At 43.1% G+C, this 24,310-nt stretch overlaps 2 long non-coding RNA genes across 2 annotated transcripts in view; one reads left to right on the top strand and one right to left on the bottom strand.

Annotated features, from left to right (window-relative positions):
• Positions 1–24,310, top strand: part of LOC144584457 (uncharacterized) — an 855,455-nt gene that overhangs the window by 509,278 nt on the left and 321,867 nt on the right. The gene's annotated exons all lie outside the window — the stretch shown is intronic.
• Positions 53–23,656, bottom strand: LOC144584459 (uncharacterized). The gene is made up of 2 exons (XR_013538722.1): positions 23,574–23,656; positions 53–794 (listed from the first exon to the last, which is right to left on the bottom strand). It is a non-coding gene; the product is annotated as an uncharacterized LOC144584459 (long non-coding RNA).

The raw sequence follows: 24,310 nt of genomic DNA, 5'->3' as shown, positions 1-24,310 counted from the left end.
GATTTTTTGGATTAACTCTAATATTGTCTCTGACCATTGTCCATGTCCATTGTGGGTGATGGAATCTGCCATCCAAAAAACTAAAAGTGCTTCAAGTTAAAGAACAATGATCCAGATACCATATATTTTCATGTATAAGACTATACTTTTGTCTAAAATCTTTAGAATAAAAATTTAGGGTCGTCTTATACACAGAAGTAAGCTGAGGAGAGAAGAAAAACAAGTGGAGGGGAAAGCAGAGATCAAAGCGATTCTGCAGTGCTGTTATCCCTTTCCCCCTACACTTGCTAAGATTTCTTAATTTTGGATTAGAAAAGTGGGGACCGTCTTATACATGGAAAAATATGGTACTTGTAATTAACAATGTCTTGCAATGACTAATGACACAAATAAAAAGTGTCCTTGCCCACATGAATGAATAATTTTGTTATTTATTTAAAATATTTTTAACCCAACTTTCTCTTTAAAAAAGACCCAAAGCAGCTTGCAACATTTAAAAGGCAATATTTAAGATCAGTAACAATGAATGCACACTACTAAAAAGGTCAATGAATATAATACCAAAAAACATAAGCAACACCAACGCACATTCAGTGCAGTAAGGTACAACAGTCTATTTTAAAAACTCCACTCAGCAACCATTCACTCAAGGAAAGCTTGCCTGAAGAGAAAGACCTTCACAGGCTTGCAGAAGGACAACAAAGATGGGGCTGGTCTGTCCTCTTGTGGGAGGGAGTTCCAGAGTCTGGATCAGCAACAGAGAAGTGTCTCTCCCATGTTCTCACTGAATGCACCTGTGAAGGTGATGGGAATTTTTATTTTATTTTATTTATTTATTTGTTCGATTTATATCCCGCCCATCTGGTATATTCTACCACTCTCCTGATGATATCCACATTCAAGCAGGCTCATAAATGGAGATGCAGTTCCCGAAATAGCTTGGCTCCGAGCCATTTAGGGCTTTACAGATTACACAAAACCAGGAGGTGGGCCATTTGGATGGATCTGAAGGCAATCCCCTATCCATGGGACCCTTTGAGGGCCACGTGGACTGGCAACATTCCTTTAAAACAGAGAAAATGAAACCAGAAGTAGACAAAAGTCCATGTCTCATTTTGAAAAATGGGTATTTGGAGGTGTTAAAGTAGGCAAGGATGACCTGTGAGCTTTTTGATACATGAAGCTCTGATCCTGGTGGTTTCTGGGAGTGTCGGTATCCTTTTTTATCGAAAGGAAAAAAAATTGTCAGGGGAGTCTGGGACCAAATCCTATCCTCAACCAAGGGCATAAAACCCACAAAATGTCTGTCCTAAACCAGGGACCACTTTGGTCACAAAACCCACTATAGGAGAACAGGGATATCAGTGCTGACCTACAATTGATCAAAAGTGCATGATGTGATTACTCTCTGCACATGTACTCCAGCAGCAGGCTTTCAGATTCAACGGCTCTAATCAATCTGCAGGAAAGCCAGGCAATGGTAATAGGTGGGCAAAGGGATTTTATCTCATTAGACAAAAAGGGAAGGAGATATATTTGCTTCATTTGTCTGTGCCTCAGTTTCTCGGGTGGAAGTCTATGTACCTCTGTAGAAAGGCTTAATTAGAGTTTGACAAATCTCCCAGAGATCTTGAGATGAAACGTGTTTTACAAATGGAAAATATAATTACACCATTTTAACGGTTATTATCGTCATTAAAACAAAAAGGCAGCTCCTCTTGTCTCTTCATTATAAAACTCTAAGACATGTAATCTAGGTCACTGTTAGAAGAAAGTGGTTTTTTTTAAAAAAAAAATAATGCTACTGTTGAGGGGGGAAGTACTTTTCAGCTTATTTCATTGAAAATAAGGTGTACAAGGCTTCCTATAATTCTGTCTTGCAGCCCTCTAACACCTTCCAAATGAACTGGACTACATTTCCCATGATAACCGGGCACCATGATAAGCATAACTGGTACCCTGCTGGCTTATAGATGATGAGAATTATATTCCAACACATTTCACAGGTGATGTTTGGGGCACATTTTTCTAATACTAGTGAATGGAATCTGCTACTCCCACCATCCTTGGCATAAGTAGGAAGGGATGATCTGTGCCGGAATTTACCACTGTCTCTATGGGGTCACAACAGAGCTCGGGGTAGGGGGAAATACTTTTTGGAGTACCAGTACCATTGTCTCCTGGCCATGCTCACATTCTTGGAGTTGCAGTCCAAAAGTAACAGAAATAATAACAATTGACCAAGGCATGGGCCACAGCAATGACAAAGAGGGGCATGTGAAGGCAGTGGAGAGGTGAGGACACACAAGGCAGTGAAAAGGAGAGGGAGAGAAGACAGGCGGGAAAGAATGGGTAGCAGTGGACCTGATGAGGCCACCAAAGAACATGTGGAGATGGTGGCCTTTCTTCTTCCATGTCTGTGGCAGGAGTGGTTGATACCCCATTGGATTCTACAGTCCAAAGCCAACTGGCATTCACAACCAAGTGATGTTCTGGGGAAAGGATAGCTCGGTGGTTTTAGGTTGAGGTTGGGAGTTCAATTCTCCCGCTGTACCTCCTTGACAGGGGGTTGGACTCCCTGATCCATAGGGTCCCTTCCAGTTCTGCAGTTATAATATGTTCCTAATGATCCTCAAACACCCTTCCACTGCTCTTTTCCAGTTGATGTAGGAGGCCAGCTTGCTTTTTCTCATCCTCATTTTTTTAAAACCTGGGGGGCAAAGTGGGTAGCCTCCCGGAGTGCTTTCATTGCAGGTCAGGACCAGATGTCAGAAAATGATCCATTCCTTTCTAATCATTTCTAAATAGTTTTTCCTCCCAATAACCCTAAAGCAGTTTACAATATTGCAGTTTAATCTCCACAAAAGGCAATAAAACCCAGTCACAAAACCTTGAAATAGCAATAAAATAATAAAGCATTTCATTAAAGCCAATAACATCACCAGGAGTAACTGACTTAAGTTGGTGATCAGGAAAATGCTTGGGCAAAGAAATATTCTGCTGGAGATAGAAACAGCTGCATTAGAAATCTGCCCGATCTTGAAGGCAAGGTCATTTTTGCTGGCCTGCCCCAGAAGAATGGGAGGACTTGGTGGTTAGATGGGTGGGTGGGTGGGTGGGCAGGTGCATGGATGGATAGACAACAAGCCTGAATAAACACCTCTTTTCTGGAATACATCTCCCAGTGTCCTCCAGTGGCAATCCAGTGAGGGATTCTTAAAGTTACAGCCCCACCCCAATAACTTTTCCAAGCTTAGAAAGAGACCAAGAAAGAAAGAGAGGTTCATTTGGATTTCTAAGACACCTTTCAAACAGATTCACTAGGTGCTGCACAGTTATTTTAAAGTAGAACAATATGATGAAATTTGAGCAGAGGTTAAAGAACGAAGCAATACAACAGCCTGCATAATGAAAAGGGGGGGAAATTCTTCAAAAGAAAACAAAACAGGGGTTAACCCACCGACAGGGATTAAAAGAATAAAGATTTTTAAAGCTTGAGTGAACCAGAGGGGAAAGAAGTCTTAACCTCAGGATCGAAAGAAAACAATGTTGTTTTCATCAGTGTCAGAATTTCCCAGGGGAAAGTATTCCATAATCGGAGGTACAGCGAGGGAAACAATACTGAGAAAGTTTCCTCTTTCTAATTTAATATCCCCCCCATGCATCCCCAAGGGGAAATGGGACCATGTTTCGTCCCCCACAAGTTGTTTTTGCCTCAAGGTGTCTTTTTTTAAAAAGGGGAAGTGAGCAGGAATCACAACTTGTTTTGAGAAAGCATCGTTTCTGGGTCTAATGCTTACCAGACAGTGTCAAACACATTACAAAATTAACCATAAAAGCCAACCTCCAGGATTTGGAGTAAAAAATACTGATGAAATGTGGAGGCGTGAGGAGGGCTGGGGTGCAGCTTTCTGAGCTCCATGGGGAGACGCACAAGCCTTGAAGTTCTAGAACTTGTTCATTCCTGCTCTTAAACGTCCCTCTCCATGAAGTTTAGAACAAAAGGCAAAATAAGAGGAGCTGCATTTCATGCTGAAGTTAGATCTTCTTTGGCATAATGCTGGCCTTATGCATTCTTTGTAATAAGGCTTCTGCCAGGTCAGTATTGGTACAGGGTACTGTGGAGTAGCCATTCTCAACCTTTTTTGGCCACGGCCATGAACACAATTTGAGATAAATATAAGCGGAGTCAGAATTGTGTAACAAACCTCGAGGAACTGTTTCCGGTCTGTGCCCTTCCCTTCCAATGTGCCAGGGCCCACTAGAACACCATATGGCCCCTGTTGAGAATGTGTGTTGTAGAGCAGTGGTCCCCAACCTTTTTGGGGTTGCGGACCAGCTGGGGGGAGCAAACGCCATGTGCAGGGGGGAGCATGTCATGCTCACACAATGGGTGTGTTGTGCTCACGGGGGGGGAGTGTTGTGCTCGTGACAAACCCCCCTCCATGGGGGTGACATGCCCACCACATAGGCCTGCGGGGGGGGCCAAGATCTGTATCCATGGCCCAGTTCCAGGAAGCCCATGGACCGGCACCGGGCCACGGACCAGAGGTTGATGACCCTTATTGTGGAGTTCATTCTAGTCTTCATAGAAAATGAGATGCACTGTAATTTATCATAGAAAATAAACTTCCCATGAAACCTAGGTAACCGAGATGTACCACAGGCATGGTCTACTCTCCGTGGAGTTTAAGGCCTTCAAGACACGAATCAGGCAAATTATTCATGTTATGAAGGCCCCAAACTCCATGAAGAGCAGGCCATTCCTGTGGTGCCTCCCAGTTACCTAGGCTTCATAAGGAACTGGGATGCATCACAGTTATGAGTAGCGCTGGTAGGACACAACATTCTAGGGCGCTGGTCTGGCTGTAGTTTTTGGGAACTGTTATGTTTCTCCAGGTCTCCAGGTGAGGAGGCAAGTCTCATGGGGATGCAGTCCTGGAAGAGGAAGAGCTGGAAGAAGGGAGAGGGCCAGCCTGGTCTCCCAAGGCAGAGCATTCCACAATCCGGGAGCTGCCACAGAGAAGGCCCTCTCACATGTCCCCATATTATCTACTTTAACTCGGTTTTATCCAGATTTCAGGCCTAAGAATCCAGATTTCTCTTGTGCCCATTTCCCAAATCAGCTCACTCAGAAGCAAGTCCGCCCCCTTCCCAAGCGTTGCCTGCCTTATTTCTGTGACCCTGCAGGGATCTTCCCCTCAATCTAATATGTCTGGCTCTAATATTTCAGAAAATGGAACATCCCTGAAGTCGACAACGTAACTGGGATTTGGAGGTCCTAATTTTAGCCTGTAGGTTTCAGAATGGATATCCAGTGTGCTGTAGTGGGTTGAGTGACTGATTAGGATGGAGATGGCCTGGGTTTAAATCCACACTCAGGCATGGAAACTCACTGAGATTGTGGAATTGGTAAAACTCACTTCTTAAATATCTCACTCACCTTGAAAGCCCTATTCGTCGTCGTTGTCGTTTAGTCATTTAGTTGTGTCTGACTCTTTGTCAACCCTATTGGGGTCTGACCCTATTAGGGTTGCTATAAGTCAATTCCAACTTGGTGGCTCATTACTACTACTACTACTACTACTACTACTACTACTACTACTACTACTACTACTATGTATCAGAACACATGAAGTCCTTGAATTCTAATTTCTGACTTGTAGTTCCTACAAAGAAGTTTAGTTAGAAGCATTAGGAACAGAATGCTAGAGTAGACCTGGCTTTGATCTGACACAACATCATTCGTCCTGTGTTCTTCATGCTACCAACCATGATCCTCTCTTTTGCATTTGAAATCAATGGGACAAACATGATGTCCTGAAACTGAACTAGTCTCATCCCCCACCCCATTAAAAACCCCATCCATCTGATCTAAGAAATAATTGCAGTATTTGCAAACTGTTCTGGACAGAATAAGATGAAAAATGAAACAACGTGATGATGTACATCAAAGTGCTACTGATTTTACACATTCTGACTGAGTCTGCCAATCTTCTAAAACAGGGCCTCTTCTTGTGGTATAAAAGAAAAAGGGGGAAATGGTCCCTGTGGCGAGGATGAGTTCCCTCCTCCTTTCTTTTCCTTTCACACACACCCACCGACCTGTTTATAGACTCAGGATGTCAAAGACATTGGTGTAGCTCCAGTATCAATCAACATGCTTCAAATCCCTGGACAAGTTAATGCCCAGAATTAATTCAAAAATTTATACTGTGGATTCATGGAACAAAAATTCATCAGCAACCCCCCATGCTTCCATAGATCGACCTATTTTGACCTTCAGGTCACCCTGAATATAAAAGCATTCTTTTTATAAAGTTTGAGATAACTGCCTTATGATTCTTACGTGAAGAAAGGGAGGGAGGGAGGGAAGAGGGAGGGAGGGAGGTAATACCGGATTGGTCTGCGTGTGTATGATTTGACTTGTCGTTCCTAAAACTTACATTTGAAAATTCTTTGAAGCTGTAAATTACAGATCTTTCTTATGAAAAGTTAATGAAGGCATTGAAAACCAAATAAAATAGAAATGATGACATGAAAGAGCCTCCTTATGGCTTCAATAACAAGATAAACAGTTTAATATTCCACATTCCACATTAAAAATAACAGCTGAGTTCTGCAGAGACAACTCCCCATGTTGGATGAAGGACTGGCTGGTGGGTGGTGGTGGTTGTTTTTTTTCAAAAAGGAAAAAAAAAACAAGGCAAGCGATGATACACACAGAGAGACAGACTCCCTTCAAGACATTACCTGCCGTCTAATCAAAGACATCTCAAAAGGAAATGACACCCGCTAAGTTTACAGCATACAAGAAAAGTATTTAAGAAATACAATAGGCGAGTGCCGTTTCCCAGCACACTTTGCCGGTCTCCTAAGTGAGAACCTCGGCCTGTATTGTCAGTGTAGAATTTTAATGAGTAATGTCTGTTTCAGACAGTATTGATTGCTTTTTCCCTTCCTTCTTCTCTCGCTCATGAGAGGCAACAAAGAATCAGTATTTCATTAAAGTCAAACTTGCCCAGTGATATATATTTTATGAAAATTGGTGAGGGAGCATGTCTTGTGAAATAACCAATTAATTTAGCTGTGTTAGCACTTGGGTTTGGGAAACTGAAAGAAAAATTAAAAATTTAGAAAAAGTTAAAAAAATCTTATCTGGTAGTGGTGGTGGGGGGGAGGAATCATTTATAAACCACAGTGTCCAGGACTCACATTTTCCTCTTCCAGCGTTCCTTACCCATTTCGCTTTCTGTTTTACAGTTTAGGCAACAATATTAATGTGTGGCAGCATGAGTGTGCACCCATGTATTTGTATATTTGCTGTTTCAGAACATAAGAAAAGTGCTCTTACCATTTCCTTTTTACTATTGTTTGAGCCTGTGAATGGATCTTCTGCTCATCCAAAATAAGAACATCTGCTTTTCAATGTGGCAACATTTTCCTCAGTTATACTCAGCCAATTTAGTCCATAAAATGTTCCTCTGCATGGACTGTAATAAGCCTTGTTCTCACTCTGGCAGTTGCTTGGAATTGTTAGTCCTGCTCATTGTGGTTTGTCTGTTTCCTCACCCCATGTTTCCACTTTGCCTGTGACTCCCTCATGTTTCCAGACTCTAAGACAGTGGAGGCAAACCTTTTTCGGCTAGAGTGCCCAAAATGAGGGGGTGGGGAAGAAACCAGTGGCTGCCGTGCCTCCCGGAAGACCAGAACCGGAACAGGAAGTGGCAGTTTTGGGGGGAATCATGGGGACAGACAGGAAGTTAAAGGGGGAATCATGGGGACGGACAGGAAGTTAAAAGGGGAAATCATGCGGATGGACAGGAAGTTAAAGGACCCAGAACAGGAAGAGAAAGGGGGAATCCCAGCTGCAGCCACTTCAAAAGGTTTGTTGTATGCTAGAAGAATGGGCTTCGTGGCACGCGTGCCATAGGTTCGTCATCACTGTTCTAAGAGGTTCTGGATAACTCAGTAGTTTAGGTCTCTGGCTGAAGAGCCAGAGGTTGGGAGCTTGATTCACCACGGTGCCTCCTATACAATATCAATGATCCATTAGGTTTCTTCCAGCTCTGCAGTTATAGAATGGTGGTGATGATCCTCAAAAATCCTTCAACTGCTCTTCTCTGATTGATGTAGGAGGCCAGCCTGCTGCTACTGCTGCTGCTAATAAGGTTCTACTCCCATATTGCCATTCAACAGGTAGGTAACTCTTCCTTACATAGTTTTTTTTTAATTAGGAAAAATGCAAGAGACAATGGTTTGATGCAGCATTTACTTCTACATACACAGATAGACACCCTGACATCTTTATTCAGTGTACGAGGCGCATGCCAACAGTTTGCTCACATGAAAAGCAACAGTCTGAAGAAGAGCATTTCTTGTCTACCTCTAGAACATTTTGATATGAACAAGAACATGAGAAAATGTAATTTTGACTTGCTTGGCTCAGGGTTCATTGTCAGGCGATATCCTGGAGGTGTGATACTTTGAGTTGTAGTGCCAAAAAAGTAAAGTTTCAAAGTGTTGAAGAATTCACCCTCAAGCATAAGCCCCACAGCATAATGATATATCAAAGAACTTTAGTTCCTTAAAGAGCTGGCCTTCCATTTTCCTGTTTCACTGTACTTTCTATTGCCTCTCCATAGTCAATACTATTACGTGAAAAGAGCTGAGCGTGACTTAGAACCTGCCTCGTTTAGCTGTAATTGCATCTCTTCCTTTCTACTGCTGACTTATTTCACAGACCAGTTCATTGAGATAGAAGCATCTGCAGCTACAGCTGTTACCATTCCCTGGGCAGACACCCCCCAGGCCCCTCTTCTGTTGTTGCACCTGGCTTGTTGGCATGCCAATGTTGTACAAGTGCAACATACAGTACATGCATTCCGCTTGGTACTGAGCCAGTGCGCCCTGGCATCACTGGGAACTGAGAAGGATGTCGTCCCAAGATCTAAACCCGCCTCATGCCATAAAGTCAGATGTTATCCTTCTCCAACGTAGCTTTCCCTGAAATGTCTCTTCCTGACTGAAGGCCCAGATAAATTATATTAATAGTGGTTCTCTGAGACTTCAGCTAGGGCCCATGCTTGCCAAGGTATTATAGTTGCAGAAATGATGTTTAAAAAATTCTCTACCCATCTCTGCAAAATATTATTTATTTTTACTTCTTTGATTTACAGCCTATCCTGGATTCCTCCCAAATGTGGAACCCAAGGTCTCTCACAACTAGTCCAAAATGCATCTACAAATAAAAAACACAATCGTATGAAAACACAATATGTTACCACGTTAAAACGCAGTAGAAAGATAAGCTGTTTCAAGAGCACATCCATACAAAAGAACACGTGTGGCGTTTTAATTGGAAGAAGATCTGTTGCCAGCTAAGTGAGTCTGTCTTTGCAAGGTGCATTGCACACATGCATATATTAGGGAATGGCATGTCAGCAGGGCATGGCAATAGATGTGAACGGTTGTGTTAAAGGTAGACATTGTGTTAGCTGTTGAACAAACTTGACCAGCTGAACATTCTTCTGCCAGTCAAAAGAGCAGGAGCCATCTCCTCCATTTCACGTGGCCACCCTAGGCAGGTGAGCCGAGACCCTAAGGGTAAAGGCACTAGTCAGAAGGAGAACACAAATCAGAAGGTAGGATCAAAAAGCAAATGAAAACCACCATAGGGCAAACCAAGACCACATCCTAATCAAGAATGAAAGCAACACACCAGAGCTCAGGAAGACCATGTTGCTCAAATAAGGCTCAACTATAACAGGAAGCCCTTCTTTACCCCTCCTGGTCCAGGAGGATCCATGAGTGAGCAAAGGTGGGTCGACTTCTGAGTACTTCTCTAGGAAGCTGCCATCTGCGGTTTAATAGCTCACATGAAGCAAATGTCCCAGGATCCCACCAGTAATACGTGTAATTACACCTATGTGGTACGTCTATTCTATTCTGTTCTGTTATGTATTATTGAAAGGTGTACTTGTAAAACACTTCAATCATTGAGTGAGGGGGATATGTTGAGGACATCACAGAAGCTAGCCAAGCAGTGCTATACATAGTTGATAGTCCTTTGTTCATTCAATGGGCAGAATTCCAGAATTCAGGAAAACTATAAGACGGTCCTCTACCCATCTCCACAACTCAGCTCCAAATAGCTTTGGGTGCTACCTCTCTTCTCATACTTGACTCTTGCATTTTCTTCTTGCACAGAATATATGTGCACAATCTTTTTAAAGGTGTAGATCTGAGACATATTTAATGTCATGAATGTTGAAGCATTCCGATTTATAGATAAGAAAACTTCTTTCCTTATCTTTCACTACGCTCACTTTTTGATAGCTTTCTTTTCATGCCTGCATCACAAATTCAAGTTACAAAGTCTCAGTCTGTAGAGGGGGGGGGATGATTTGCAAATTATATTAATTTCATACAGGGCCCTAGTTTTGATAGGATTTTGTCTTTAATGAGTTCCTGAGACATCATTTTTGCTTCAAAGCATCACTGAGCAGTATATCCTATTATAGTCTAACAGTAAGCATGGCACACAGATGCAAAAAAAAAAAAACCCAAGAAAAAAACAGAAGCCAAGTTTAATAATTTTAAATGGAAGAAATACTTTAATCAATTTGAATATTCAAGATAGCTTTTATTTTATTCCATTTTCTTTTAAAGCAAAACTTTAAAAAGATTTTTTTTTCTGCAGCTCAAACATTATTTTCACAGCCTTCTTTGTACTGGGATGACTTGATTCACTTGATTTAGCTTAAAGGTGAGGAGAAGCAGAAATGTGAATTGTTTCTAAATTGGGGGAGCTTCTATTTCCTCTTTTAATTTTTTTTTCAGGGGGGAGCGAGTTCAAGGGGAAAGTAGGTGGCTATTCTTTCCTCTTTGGTATTGTCCTCTTTCAATTTCATGGGCTCAGGATATTAATCACATTTGTTCCTCCCGACTTCAGGTTTCCTGGCAGTGTCGTTATGCAGCCCTTCACTTTCAAAAGATGTGGCCCTCTCATTGGGAACAGCTGGATTTTCACTCTGCCCACTTTTTGCCAAAGTAGAGGAATGGATCTTCCCCTCTCTCCTGCACTAACCCTTCAGTGTGCGCACACCAAAGTGCATGGGACATTATATATGGAACAGGAACTTTCTAGATTCCCATCTGTCTCTGTTCTCCCGAAGGGTTAGACTCATGTCTTGCTCTTGTTGCTGGAAATGCAGAACCTAAGACAGTTAATTTTTGAAAAGGAAAATAGTGCAATCACAGCTACATTGCCCAAAAAGCTGCTAATTACTTGTAGTTATAATTACAAAAAAGGAACCTTCATTTTTTCCACTTATTTATTTATTTATTTATTTATTTATTTATTTATTTATTTATTTATACCCCGCCTATCTAGTCATTTTGACCACTCTAGGCGGCTACTTCTCAAAAGTAACTGTAGTGATCAATTTTAGACTGCTTTTAGCTCAGAGGCTTAGGTCTATGGCTGCGGAGCCAGAGGTCAGATGTAGAGATGGGGACAAATATAAAAATGGATCAGCTTTTTCAATGAAAATAGCCAATTCGTTAAATATTCATCGATCCGTATTTGCCAAATTTTAAGTCCCGATGAATACAGATTGACGAATATTTTCCCATTTTTATTAATCCTTCATAATTAAAAAACAAAAAGCAAAACCCACCATTCTGCCTACCAGCTACCGATCATCTGATCAGCGGGCCGATAGGCAGCCGCCCATCCCCACAGCCACCGACCCCCACAGCTTACCCCGCACCCCCTTCATCTCCCTACCTTAGCCCCCCACCAACACCCCCTTATCGTAATCGTCACCGCCGCTGCCCAGGTCTCCATCAGGCCTCCGCAGCTGCGGCCTGTAGAAAGGGAAACTGGCTGCCCTTTGCAAAGATGGTGGCTGTGGCTTCATTTAGGGTAGGGAAGCTGCAGCTGCCATCTTTGCAAAGGGCAGCCCGGTAGCAATATGGCGGTGGGGGCAGTAGGGTGGCGGTGGCAATGGTGGGGTGGCAGTGTGGGGGTGTGTGTGTGTGTTTTTTTTAATAAACCCCCACAAATCAACAAATAACTTCATTATTCATCGCTTCATAGGAGCAACTTTGTGCTTCCTGAGTCATCAACTTTTGACGACTCATGAAGTGGAACGACTCGCCAAAATGGTGAGTCGTTCCCATCTCTAGTCTGAAGTTCAATTCCCCACTGTGCCTCCTTGGCAAGGACTGGACTCAGTGATTCCAGCTCTGCAGTTCTAAGATGATGATGATTAAATATTATCTGAATGCTGTATTATCTGTTGGCCTGTGGCACAAAATACACTCTTTTCTTATATACCTCATCCATGTATTATTATTGTTTCCTTGTGTATTTCCTTGTTTATTATTACATTTATATCCTGCTTTTTTTCCAGCGAGCTCAGGGCAGTGCGCATGGCTCTCTTCCTCCCCCTTTTAACTCTCACAACAACTCTGTGAGGTCAGGTAAGCTGAGATGCTGTGACTATCCAGAAGTCACCAAGCTTCACAGCCAGCTAGTAAGAGACACCGCCCCCCCCCTCGCCTGAGCTCCAGTTCAGCATTCTAATGACTACACAGGCTATCGTATCTCCCTTCAGTCTTCTTTTTCTAAGACTAAACATGCCCAGTTCTTTCAGTCTTTCCTTATAGGACTCTGTTTCCAATCCTCTGAATATCCTTGTTGCCCTCTTCTGAACTTGCTCCAATGTCTTCATTTTTCTAAAACTATGATGTCCAGAACTGGATGCAGTACTCTAGATCAGGGGTCTCAAACATGCGGCCCAGGGGCCATTTACGGCCCGCCAGATGATAGTTTGTGGCCCCCGACTTGCCTGCCCCCGAAGCGCCCACGCACCCTCTGCTATCAAGAGTCAAAAAAGCCAAGCCTCGCTCACTGGCTCTCTCCCAAGACAGTGCCTCTTGCACCCTCCATCCGGAACTGCAGTCTGCCAGCCAGTAAACCCACATCTCCTGAGTCCTAGTTTTTCATGCCAGCTACTACACTACACTTGGAGTACACTAACTGCTATACTGGCCTTTATCCGCCTGTCATATGATCCAAAGTAACTAGCTGCCATGTTGTGTTCTTTTGCAGTCTGGGTGTGCAGCCTCCTACATTTCTGACTTGCCTTGAGACTATAGGACTACATTGTTGTGATGAAAGCCTGCAAGTTGACATTTGCAGTGATACCACGGATCACAGCAATGCCTTTCTATCACACAAGGAAAAGAAAACCAGATCCATAGAGCTGACACCGGTAGACCTACAAGATGCAATAGCTTACAAAGCAAGCAGCTCCTGACAGAGCAAAAGCACCGAAGCCTGGCCAAAGAGGGAACCCTTGTTAAATCCTCATTTCTCTTTCCAATGGCAAATTTACCGCTTCCACAATGACTTCAACAGCAATAGTTGGGAGATTTTTCATGCAGGAACTTTCCTTGCGAATAATGGATTGCAAGGGAAACAATACCTATTGCCCATAGTTAAAATACTAATTCAGCTATGCCCAAGTGTGAAGGAGAAGCACAGCTGAGAGTCTAAATATCAGGGACAAGGTAGAAAAGATGCATTTGGTTCACATTTGCCTTTGATTCCCCCATCGGAATAGCTTCACTGGTCCATTTCCAGGCCCAATTCAATGTGCTGATTATTAAGAATGAAGTCCTACATGGACAGGCTTTTGATAACTGAATCGAGCAATGAAGAAAATTTGGTTTCAGGATGCTTCACATTTTTAGTTGGGTTCTGGGATTTTTTTTAAAAAAGTGTTTTAAGGTGTTTTTAATGGCTTTAAACTAGAGATGTGGGTATTCATATTCATATGCAAATATCTCCGTGCAGCTGGACTTAACAAGGATCCGGCCCCAGGGACCAGAATATCCACTGACGAATTTGGCGGTGGTGGCCCCACTCATCCTTCCAATTGTGCCTAAAATGCCGCTGTCTTCCTGATCATCTGACCACTCTAGGAAGGGGGAGGGAGGACGAGTCTCCCTGCACGGCTGCCATGTGGGAAGAGAACAGCACTCCGGGAGTGACTGGAAGGATGAGTGAGGCCGCCACCGCTGGACGCATGAGTGGACGGACCCTTGTTAAGTCCAGCTGCACCGGGATATTCATATTCATATAGAAATACAAATACCCCCATCTCTATGGTAAACTAATAATTTCAATATATATACAGTGGTGCCTCGCATAGCGATCGCTCCGTATAGCGTTGAAATCGCTTTGCGATTGACTTTTTGCCATCGCAAGAGCGATCGCTTTGCGATGGTCCCTATGGGGAAAATTCGCTTTGTGATGATTGCAGGGAAGCGATCATCAGTTTGGCCAGCTGATCGGCAGTTTCAAAATGGCCGCCGGGTAAACAAAATGGCCACCCGCTGTTTTGCCTTGCTTTAGAGGCACCGAAAATGGCCGCCCCTATGGAGGATCTTCACTTTAAGGTTTGTTTTTAGCCCATAGGAATGCATTAATCAGGTTTTAATGCATTTCTATGGGCTTTTTAATATTGCTTAGTGATGAAATCGCTTAGCAGCGATTTTTGATGCACAGATTAACATCGCTAAGCAAGGCACCACTGTGTGTGTGTGTGTGTGTGTGTGTGTGTGTGTGTGTGTGTGTGTGTGTGTGTGTACACACACACACAGAGTGATGCCTCACTTAGTGATGTTAATCCGTGCAGCAAAAATCGCCCAAATCCTTTGCCCGCCCCCCAATCCTGATATAAAGACACAAGACAAGTGATATGGATTAAAATATGGGCCAAACATTATTTATTGTAATTCAAAAATTTTTGCCAATCATTTGGCAAAGGGGGTAGTGTGGAAACAGATAAATCAGTAATCATACGGGCAAGTCCCCGGCCCCAGGTTCTCGCGGTCTTAAAGACAGCAGGAACCCAGCTGGCCGCTAATAAACACCCCCAGACCTTGAGCCATCTTTATTTGATGACTGTTGGTCCGGTGGTGGCCCAGCACATCTTTCCTCCGAAGTGCTGTAATCGCATGATCCGCAGTGCTGGGTGGACCGATGTGCTGTTAGCTAACTTGATATTACAGTGGGATTCAGCAAGAAATGCCTGTCTTTTCTGCACTACCCGCCACAGCATAGGGACTAGCCAAGCTATGCCCAATGCCCGCCATCGAGCCTCTCGAGCTCAGCAAGCAGACCCCCCTGGATGTCTTCAAGGAAGACATCCAAACTCAAATCGGTCAGGTGGACTCCATCATTCCAAAAAACCTCAGGCCTATCCATTTGGATCCTTCGGTGACCAGTCACCGATCCAAGGCCGCGGCAGATTGCTCTGCAGACCTCACGGTTAACATTCCTGCAAGCTGTGTTAATGCTGAGGATAAACCTGGCCTCTCTCCACACCAATCGCAGAACGATCGTGGACCAGACGATCCACATAGCAGGGTACCTGTCTTTCAACCATCTCAGGTCTCGAATAATGTCCAAAATCAAAGCCTTACCAGGATGCCTGGCTAGATCATTACCACCAAGGTGTACGACCAATATATCTGGCGGCGACTGGCCAAAGGCCGCTAACCTGCACAGGTGGATCCATTGCATGCCTCGCAGTCCTTTCCATATAACTTGTGCACCGGCCCCGAGGCCCAGGTCACTCCCCCTTGGGGATGCAGCAGCATAAAGCCCTGCCCAATGTATATAACTGTGTCCGATTATTGCAATGTGTCTTCGTCTCACTGACCTTAGAGGACCTGTGGAGACATAACCAGACCAGGCCCCTACCTATACGTTAGATAATGTCCTGACATATCTACGGCAACTGGAGGACGGCCTAGCCTCTTGATCTCCTCTGAGCTGTAACCCATAGCAGCTGCAGTAGAAGCTGTGCCTATTCTGAAAGAGTGGGTACCAAATCTCATACCTTGTATGCCTACTCTATTTAACACTAAGTCAGTTAATTTCCAAAACTGATATTTCGTCAGAGGCGACCTATCAGTAAGCTGGAAAAAAATATCCTGGGTACTGCTCTCTGACCTTCAAATATAACTGTGTAGCTCTAACGGGGCATATGCTGCTTACGCTACACTGCCCTACATTAATTTGTGTACCCTTACCTACTTGATGGGCCTTGGATCGCCAAATGAGGATTTGTACCTTTCCTTCTTCCACCTTAACGTCTTGCCATTGAAGGGCTAGCCTGGGGTTATCCCCCTTTCCTGATGCAACTACCTCACTAATCCTAAGAGCCCCAAAGAACGTTATCAGAGATGCTGCTTCGAAAGGGGCCTTCTCATAATCATCCTTACATAATAGCGTCCACTGCTTACATAAGCGCTCTAATAGGAGCAGTGAAATAGGGATCCTTGTGTCCTGACTCCTACCCCTCCCCTTAGACCACCCTTCTGTCATTTTCCTTGTGTGGTAGTTCCCCAAATAATCCCCAGATCCATTGTTTTTTTTGCAGGATAGGCAAGAGCAGAAAGCTTGCCCTGAATGGTTCCTGGAGCCAGTCCCTTTCTATTTAAATGCACCATAAATTGCTGTAGATATTCAACCAGCTGAAAATTTTTCTGAATTCCTGGAACTCTATACTCATGACTGAATAACCCTTCTTTGTCCTTGGAGCCAGGGCCAATTTGTCAGACCTCCGGGGGGCAGTACTTCAGGAACCTCCCTGGCTCTGGGATCTAGCTCCCTGAACAGGTCGATCTGTTGTTACGACAATGCATCAGCTATCCTATTTTCCAGACCTGGCACATGCCGGGCATGCACCAGCACACTAAACTGCAATGCCCGCAATGTAAATGCCCTGACCAACGTTATGACCCATTCTGAATGTGACGTGAGGTTTTTTTATAATGTAAACAGCCGCTTGATTGTTGCACCAGAATCGGACCACTGAATTTGACCATTCTTCGGCCCATAGCCAAAGCCCATCCGCTATTGGGAAGAATTCTAAAATGTCATTTTGGTGCCACTTGTCAGGCGAAGTGCCTGCGCACCACCTTCCTCGGAAGTAAATACCAAATCCCAAAGATCCTGCTGCATCTGAACGGACTTGGAAATCAGCTTTTAACCCAACCTCCCCTCTCCAGAAGGATATACCATTAAATTTGGCCAAAAACTAACTCCATACTAATAGATCTTCCCTCATTCCTTGGGTGACTCTAGTCCTATGCCATGGTCGATGAAGACATCTTCAGTGGCACATGGTATTATAGCCAGATAATTCCCCTTAACTGGGCACATATTGTCTCCCCTCCTCGGATCTATTTTTTAAAATCATGCCTGTAAAATTTAGCAGTATATCAGGTAAATACTATGTCATTTTTAAAAAAAACTGAAAAGAGGATGAAGGGAAGAGGGCAGTACTAATATGATGGGGCTGGGTTCCCAGTGAAAATTAAAACAATTGTGAAGTGCTGTGTACTCTTTCAACAGGATAATTAACTATATTGGTGTAGATGACAACAGAGAGTCATATTGATTTTAACAGTGGAAACTATCAAGAACCCAGTTTTTAAACCTCTGAAGAGAAGCTGGTGTTCCTCTCTATGGTGTTGCACTCTTACTTAAAATGCACCTCCGGAATCTGTACTTTAGTCAAAAGAGTCATACATCAAAACTTCCACTTTCTGAATTTTACAAGGCACGATTCCAATCAGTGGGCAGAATCCTTTTACTTACACATAAGTGCAAAGGCGTAAGTGTATATAAGCAATAGTGTCTTAAACAATGGATCAGGGAAACGTGTGCAAACAAATGCACATATTATTTTTAAAAGGCACTATGTTTGAGGAAGTTACTTACAAAAATGCATAGATTGGACAAGCCCTTGCAAAAAAAAAAAAAACATATGTAAGAAAATAAACATGATGCCCATGCAACATTTTTTTTTTACTTTTATACACCCAATGATGTGGAAACAGGATGAAACAAACCTAAAATGGGAGTGGGGGAATAGAATGGGAGCGAAACTGAAAGGGATAAACTCCACCATCCGTACTTCAGCATCCATTTAGGCCAGGATCTAACCATGTACTTCTATTGTTTTCAACAGAATTGCTGGCCTCCTCCCTCCTGCAGGCCAAAGAATGGAGCAAACCTTTGAGCACCAAATAGACCCTCAGCAGAAGGAAGAGGGACGTGGTGGCGCTGCAGGCTAAACCGCAGAAGCCTGTGCTGCAGGGTCAAAATATCAAACAGTTGCAAGATCGAATCCATGCGGCGGAGTGAGCGCCCGTCTCTTGTCCCAGCTCCCACCAACCTAGCCGTTTGAAAGCATGCAAATGCAAGTAGATAAATAGGGACCACCTCGGTGGGAAGGTAACAGTGTTCCGTGTCTAAGTCGCACTGGCCATGTGACCATGGAAGATTGTCTTCGGACAAATGCTGGCTCTATGGCTTGGAAACGGGGATGAGCGCCGCCCCCTAGAGTCGAACACGACTGGACAAAAATTGTCAAGGGGAACCTTTACCTTTACCTTTAGACCCTCAGCAGAAGGAAGAAGGCAAAAAAAGTCCCAACTCCATCAGCACTGGATACCAAAATACATGACTAGATCTTGACCCTATCAGCTAATTTTCTTTCCCAACATGTTTCCCTGAACTGGCACCTGATGTTTTCTTCCAGATTATAAAGCCACAGTGGACCAGTTCATACAGCATATCTCTACACCAATAAATATAGACGAGCCAAGAGCCTGCTCCGATTTTAAAGTGGCGCTGTGGGTTAAGCTGCAGAAGGCTCTGTGCTGCAAGGTCAGAAGACCTGCAGTCGTAAGATCGAATTCATGTGACAGAGTGAGCTCCCGTCGCTTGTCCCAGCTCCCGCCAACCTAGCGGTTCGAAAGCATGCAGAATGCAAAAATGCGAGTAGATAAATAGGTACCACCACGGTGGGAAGGTAACAGCGTTCTGTGTCTAGTCGCGCTGGCCACGTGACCACGGAAGGATTGTCCGCAGACAAACCCTAGCTCTATGAGATGAGCACCACCCCCTAGAGTCGGACATGACTGGTCAAATTGTCAAGGGGAACATTTACCTTTAACTCATAATGCAGTTGCAACTCCAATGACTATGCTGATTCCTCTGCCATAATTTCACACTAATTCAATACCATTGTAAGCTCTCACATTCACCCATCCCACCTGAATCCTAGAACCGGTAGTTTGTAACAGTGCTGAGAATTCTCTGTCACGGACAGAGCCTACGATTCCCACCTTCCCTTGGGCAATGGAATAACTGCTGAAACAATGCCGCTGGGCGGCTCACAGCAATCAATGAACAAGAAACAGAAAAGCAGTGTTTTTTCATCCTACAGTAACTCTACAAGTTGCTTTTCACATTTCATGTTGAACTATGCAAATGTGACTTTTTAAACCACAAAAGCAAATTTATTGTTGGATCAACCATTCGAAATTGTACAAATACAAAGTGCATTGCTATGCCATAAGCAATACGGCAAGTTTTCTTCAATAAAAACAATAATTGCATAAAAAGTAGAAATAAATCAATATGTTAATACAAAATACATAAAGGCCATATGAAAATAATCTAACACATGAGCCATTTTCAGATTTAGTGTTCTTTATACAGATACCAACAATGGTTTTTTCCTATATCATATACATCTGATACATAATAATATTAAAAAATAACAACAAGTTATGCCATCAAGATAATTCTGACTTACGGTGATTCTTTCCAGCATAGTTCAGTAGTGGTTTACCCTTATTCTGGGAATGCCCTCGGACTGTACAGTTTGCCCAAGGCCACACAAGCTGCCTCTTCCCTTAGGAGGCATAGTGGGGAATTGAACTCCCAAGCATACCTAAACCACTGAGCTATTCAGCCAGTCTAAGGGGGGGGGGGGGAAAATGACCTACCTTTCATTATTAATATGTCAGGATTTCCCATATTCACTCAAATTCCAAATGCAGAAAAACTGCACCTGTTAAGAAGCATGTGCTCGACACAAGATGTTAAGTAGATAGCATAGCAGTATCCTCTGTTAATTGTGCCTTGAAGTTATACAGCTGTCAGTAGAAAGTGGTAGACCTAAGTTGGACATCTGTTGGAGTAGACATGTGGAATCTACTCTACACAAATAAAATTAGCATGTAGCTGAATACTGTTCCATGTTGCACTAGCCAGCCAGCCAATACAACACACCCTAGAAGGACAGGGTTGAGAGGGAACAACTCCCACTAACTCCAAGCAACTCTCCTCTGCTGACTCAGATTTCTGAAATTTCCAGTAGGATAGCCATGTTAGGCTATTATCATAGCATCACATCATAACTGAGTTGGAAGGGGTCTATAAGTCCATCAAATCCAACCTCTTGCTCAAGGCAGGAATCCAAATCAAAGCAGAGCTGACAGATTTATTTATTTTTATTTATTTATTTATTTATTGCATTTATATGCCGCCCATCTAGACATAGTCTACAGATGGCTGTCCAATTTTCTCTCGAATGCCTCCAGCACTGGAACATTCACCATGTTCTGAGGTAATTGGTTCCATTGTCATACTGCTCTAATAATTAAGACATTTTTCCAAATATTCAACCTTAATCTGGCTTTCTGGAGCTTGAGCCCACTATTATCCATATCCATAGGCATCCTTCAGTCTCGAGAGACTATGGTAACATGCTCTGAATCGAGGAGGGTCCTCTCCAGAGCATGAAGCCCAGGTAAGGTAATATGGAGGATAGGCTGTTACCCAAGCAGCAGATCCCCCCTCTCCACATTGCTGAAATGGTCCAATGGAAAGGCAAGAGCCAATACAACTGGTTCCAGCAATGTCGCAGGAGTTGGCAGAATGACACATGCTGCCTTCGGGACTCCAGCTCCGGATTTTGCCTCGAGGTTAACTCCTGAAGCCTTTCCCATGAGTGGATATAGCCACAAGGCAGTAGAGGTTTGGGAATCGGAGTTTTCCTTCTCCTAGATGGGCTGTCTTCCATGGCTCACTGTTATATACCCTGCATTATTACATGTATTGCATCAAACACAACAAAGAGTCATGTGACACCTTAAAGACTGATAAATTTTATAGGGTATTCATGCACTGCAGACCCATTCTTCAGATGCATGATGCTCCGTGTTATAATGGTGAGAAACGATTCATCTGACCCAGCCAGCCTTGACTGGGTATTATGATTGCAGCTCTATAATAAAAATGCCAAACGTCTTAATAAAATGAATGCTTGCTTCCCTTCTTTAACTTAGACATTAACAGCTTGCTTGGTATTATATGCCATATACTAGATGCTTGGCAACTAGACATCAGGACGAATTAAAAAACGGATCGCAATATTTGTCAGAAATCGCTGATTCATTAAATATTCGTTCCTTCATATTCATCAGTTCCAGAAACCCCGATAAATACGAAGAGACGAATATTGCCCCATTTTTATTCTGTCTCTTCCTATGGCTTTTCCTTTCTGTCTACCAGCCAGCGATCAACTAATTGGCAGGCCAATAGGCAGCCACCCACCCCCACAGCCTATCCTCCACCCCCTTCTTCTCCCTACATTAGCCATTGCCCCCACCGCGCCACTCCCTCGCCAGCCCCACCAACACCCGCACCTTAATCACCACAACCGTCTCCGCAGCCATGGCCTGTAGAAAGGGACACTGGCTGCCCTTTGCAAAGATGGCAGCTGTGGCTTCATTTAGGGTAGGGAAGCTGCAGCTGCCATCTTTGCAAAGGGCAGCCGGGATTTCCTTAGCCTGCCTTAGCCGGGGGGGGCGTTGGTGGGGATGGCGAGGGAGCATCGGCAGGGGTGGCAGGCGGCGGCGTGGGGTGGTGGGGGTGGTGTCACATGTCATTTTTTTGTAACCCCCCCATGAATCGATGGATAAATTTGTGCTTCGTCAGTTCATGGGGACAGCTTCATGCTTCGTAAGCCGTCAACTTTTGACGGCTCGCAAAGCAGGATGACTCACCAAAATGGTGAGTTGCCCCCATCTCTCTTGGCAACCCATCAGCTGCTAATATCTCACTTGCTTTCCCCCACCCCAGTTTATAACTTATAGCCATCTTTGCTGCTGTTGAAAGTGAATAATCATTTCCATATCTTTGGGTAAAACAATTCATTTTCAGAAGAAAATAGTAAAACATCTTATGGGGAAATATAACCTCATGCATCTTTAGTATGATGAAAGATTATCGTCTTTTACCCATCCACCACCATGGACCTCCAGGTCTGCCTCTTCACTCCGGAACTCACAATGTTTCCAGGGAAGTCAACCGCATTTGGTTGAACACACTTCCTTTTCAGACATTCTCTGGCAACCTGGGATTTCAGGATTGGTGGATGCAACTTCAGTGGAACCATGTTTCCAACTCTTTCCATATGCTTAGAATAAATAAAGCCTTAGCAGGGCGTTAGTATTGTGAGAATTCTAGAATTCTAAACTCGTCTTCCCAAAACCTAGAGGAATAAATGTTTTTGGGAAATGTTCCTCTATGCTAGTCTTGATCAACCATTACCCCTAGTCAGCCATAAGATCTCTCATGGTCTACAGTTCACAGTTGCACTCAAATTTGAAGCAAATATATATTTAGTTTTTCCACATAGTGGAATTTCAAAGGAAGCCAAAGGCCCAGAGCCAAAAGACTAGACCCAAGTAGGTTAGATTTCTTGGTCAGTATCCTGCCCGAACAATGGGAGTCACATCAACATCACCACCACTACCACGCCACTAATTAAAGGGTTTCTTTTTCCAGTTTCAGAGTGTGTGCGACTCATGCACAATGATACAAAGTTGTATGCAGCCCTTTTTTAAAAAAAAAAAATCTCTTTAATTAGCAGCTATCTACTCCTGCCAGTGATGTTACCCCTGTTGCACAGGCAGAACTATGCAACAAGATGATAACCATTAAATCTAAGGCCCTTTGGAAATTTGACACTTGTGTAAGTCCTATTGATTCAATATGTCCACTCTGGTTTGAACTAAGAACTTGGTTTGGGTCCACCGAGGATTGCTTTTGTTTTAGCATTTAAACAAGAATTAAATTTCTCAAGGATAGGTGGATAAAGTTTCCCTTAATCCTTGAGAATCATCATGGCATAGAAGCCAGATACTCATACGGCAAGACCTCTGCCTTATTCTTGAATCTCATTAAGTGGCCAAAGACATGTAGTTGTAAGGAAAGAGTGGCAGGTCACTACCAAGTAAACTGTCCAGATGTTCTTAGTGGAAGAGTGTAATTACAATATAATACATAAAAGGGCACAGATTTAAGGTTCTAGAACATACAAAATGCATTTTATTGCTCCTGTTTTTAACAAAACAGAAGAAATCAAATTTCAGTTGAGACCCTGAGCTACTTCTCTGAGGCACTTCTCCCCCTACTCTGTACTTAAATTATTATATTGTTACTATAGTTATTTTGATTGTTGTTATTGCCTTATGGAATGATAATTTTTACTGTATGTTTTTATCATTGTAATTATGTTATGGTTGAATTTGAACTGTTTTTGACTATTGGAATGCACTCTGGTATACCGCGCAATATAAATAAATTTTATCATTATTACATTCTCAGGTCCAACATCCCATACCTTTGTACAGTTGAACTTGCTGTTGAAGACAAACAATGGAGGGGTTGATAAGGTTTTTCCTTCCTTCCTTCCTTCCTTCCTTCTTGGTCTTGTCAGGAATTCATTGAAAAAGAAAAGAAACAGAAAAGGAAGAAAGTGGATCAAACCAAAGGAACGAGTGGAATTAGAAATACTGTGTCCCCAGAGGTGTTGATCAGCCTGAGTGAAATAGAAATAGTGGGGGTGAAAAATAGAAAATACCGCTCTGCTTTGCTCAAAATTGTATTTCCAGCTGAGTGACTCAGAAGAAAATATCTCTTCCCTTTACTGTGATTTTTAGCAATCCATTTGCAAAGTCGGCAATCTCGGAAAGAGAGGATGGTAGTATTTATTTTCAATTTATGAAGTTGCTCCAAGTGCGGATTTTTCTAGAAGTGGAGTCTGATGATAACACGGAGGGAAAAAAGAAAGTTTATTTTAATCTGCCTGTTATTATTAATTCCATTCTAATTCTTCACAGGGGCACAGAAGAACTGAGACTAGTACGAAGTAGCCGACTCTTAAGGGGAAAATATATTTTACTGCAGTGTTTTCAGTCATAGGAAAAAAGGGAGAAACAAAGAAACATTTACATGAAAAGCTATGGCATTACACACACACACACACACACAGAGAGAGAGAGAGAGAGAGAGAGAGAGAGAGTGAGTGAGAGAGAGAGAGAGAGAGAGATTTATTGCTATGGAGATTAGCCATTTCTT

This window comes from Pogona vitticeps, chromosome 11, assembly GCF_051106095.1.
Source record: "Pogona vitticeps strain Pit_001003342236 chromosome 11, PviZW2.1, whole genome shotgun sequence".
NCBI classification, from domain to species: Eukaryota; Metazoa; Chordata; class Lepidosauria; order Squamata; family Agamidae; genus Pogona; species Pogona vitticeps.
The sequence above is the reverse complement of the archived record's forward strand: the minus strand, read 5'-3'. Positions and strand labels throughout refer to the sequence as shown.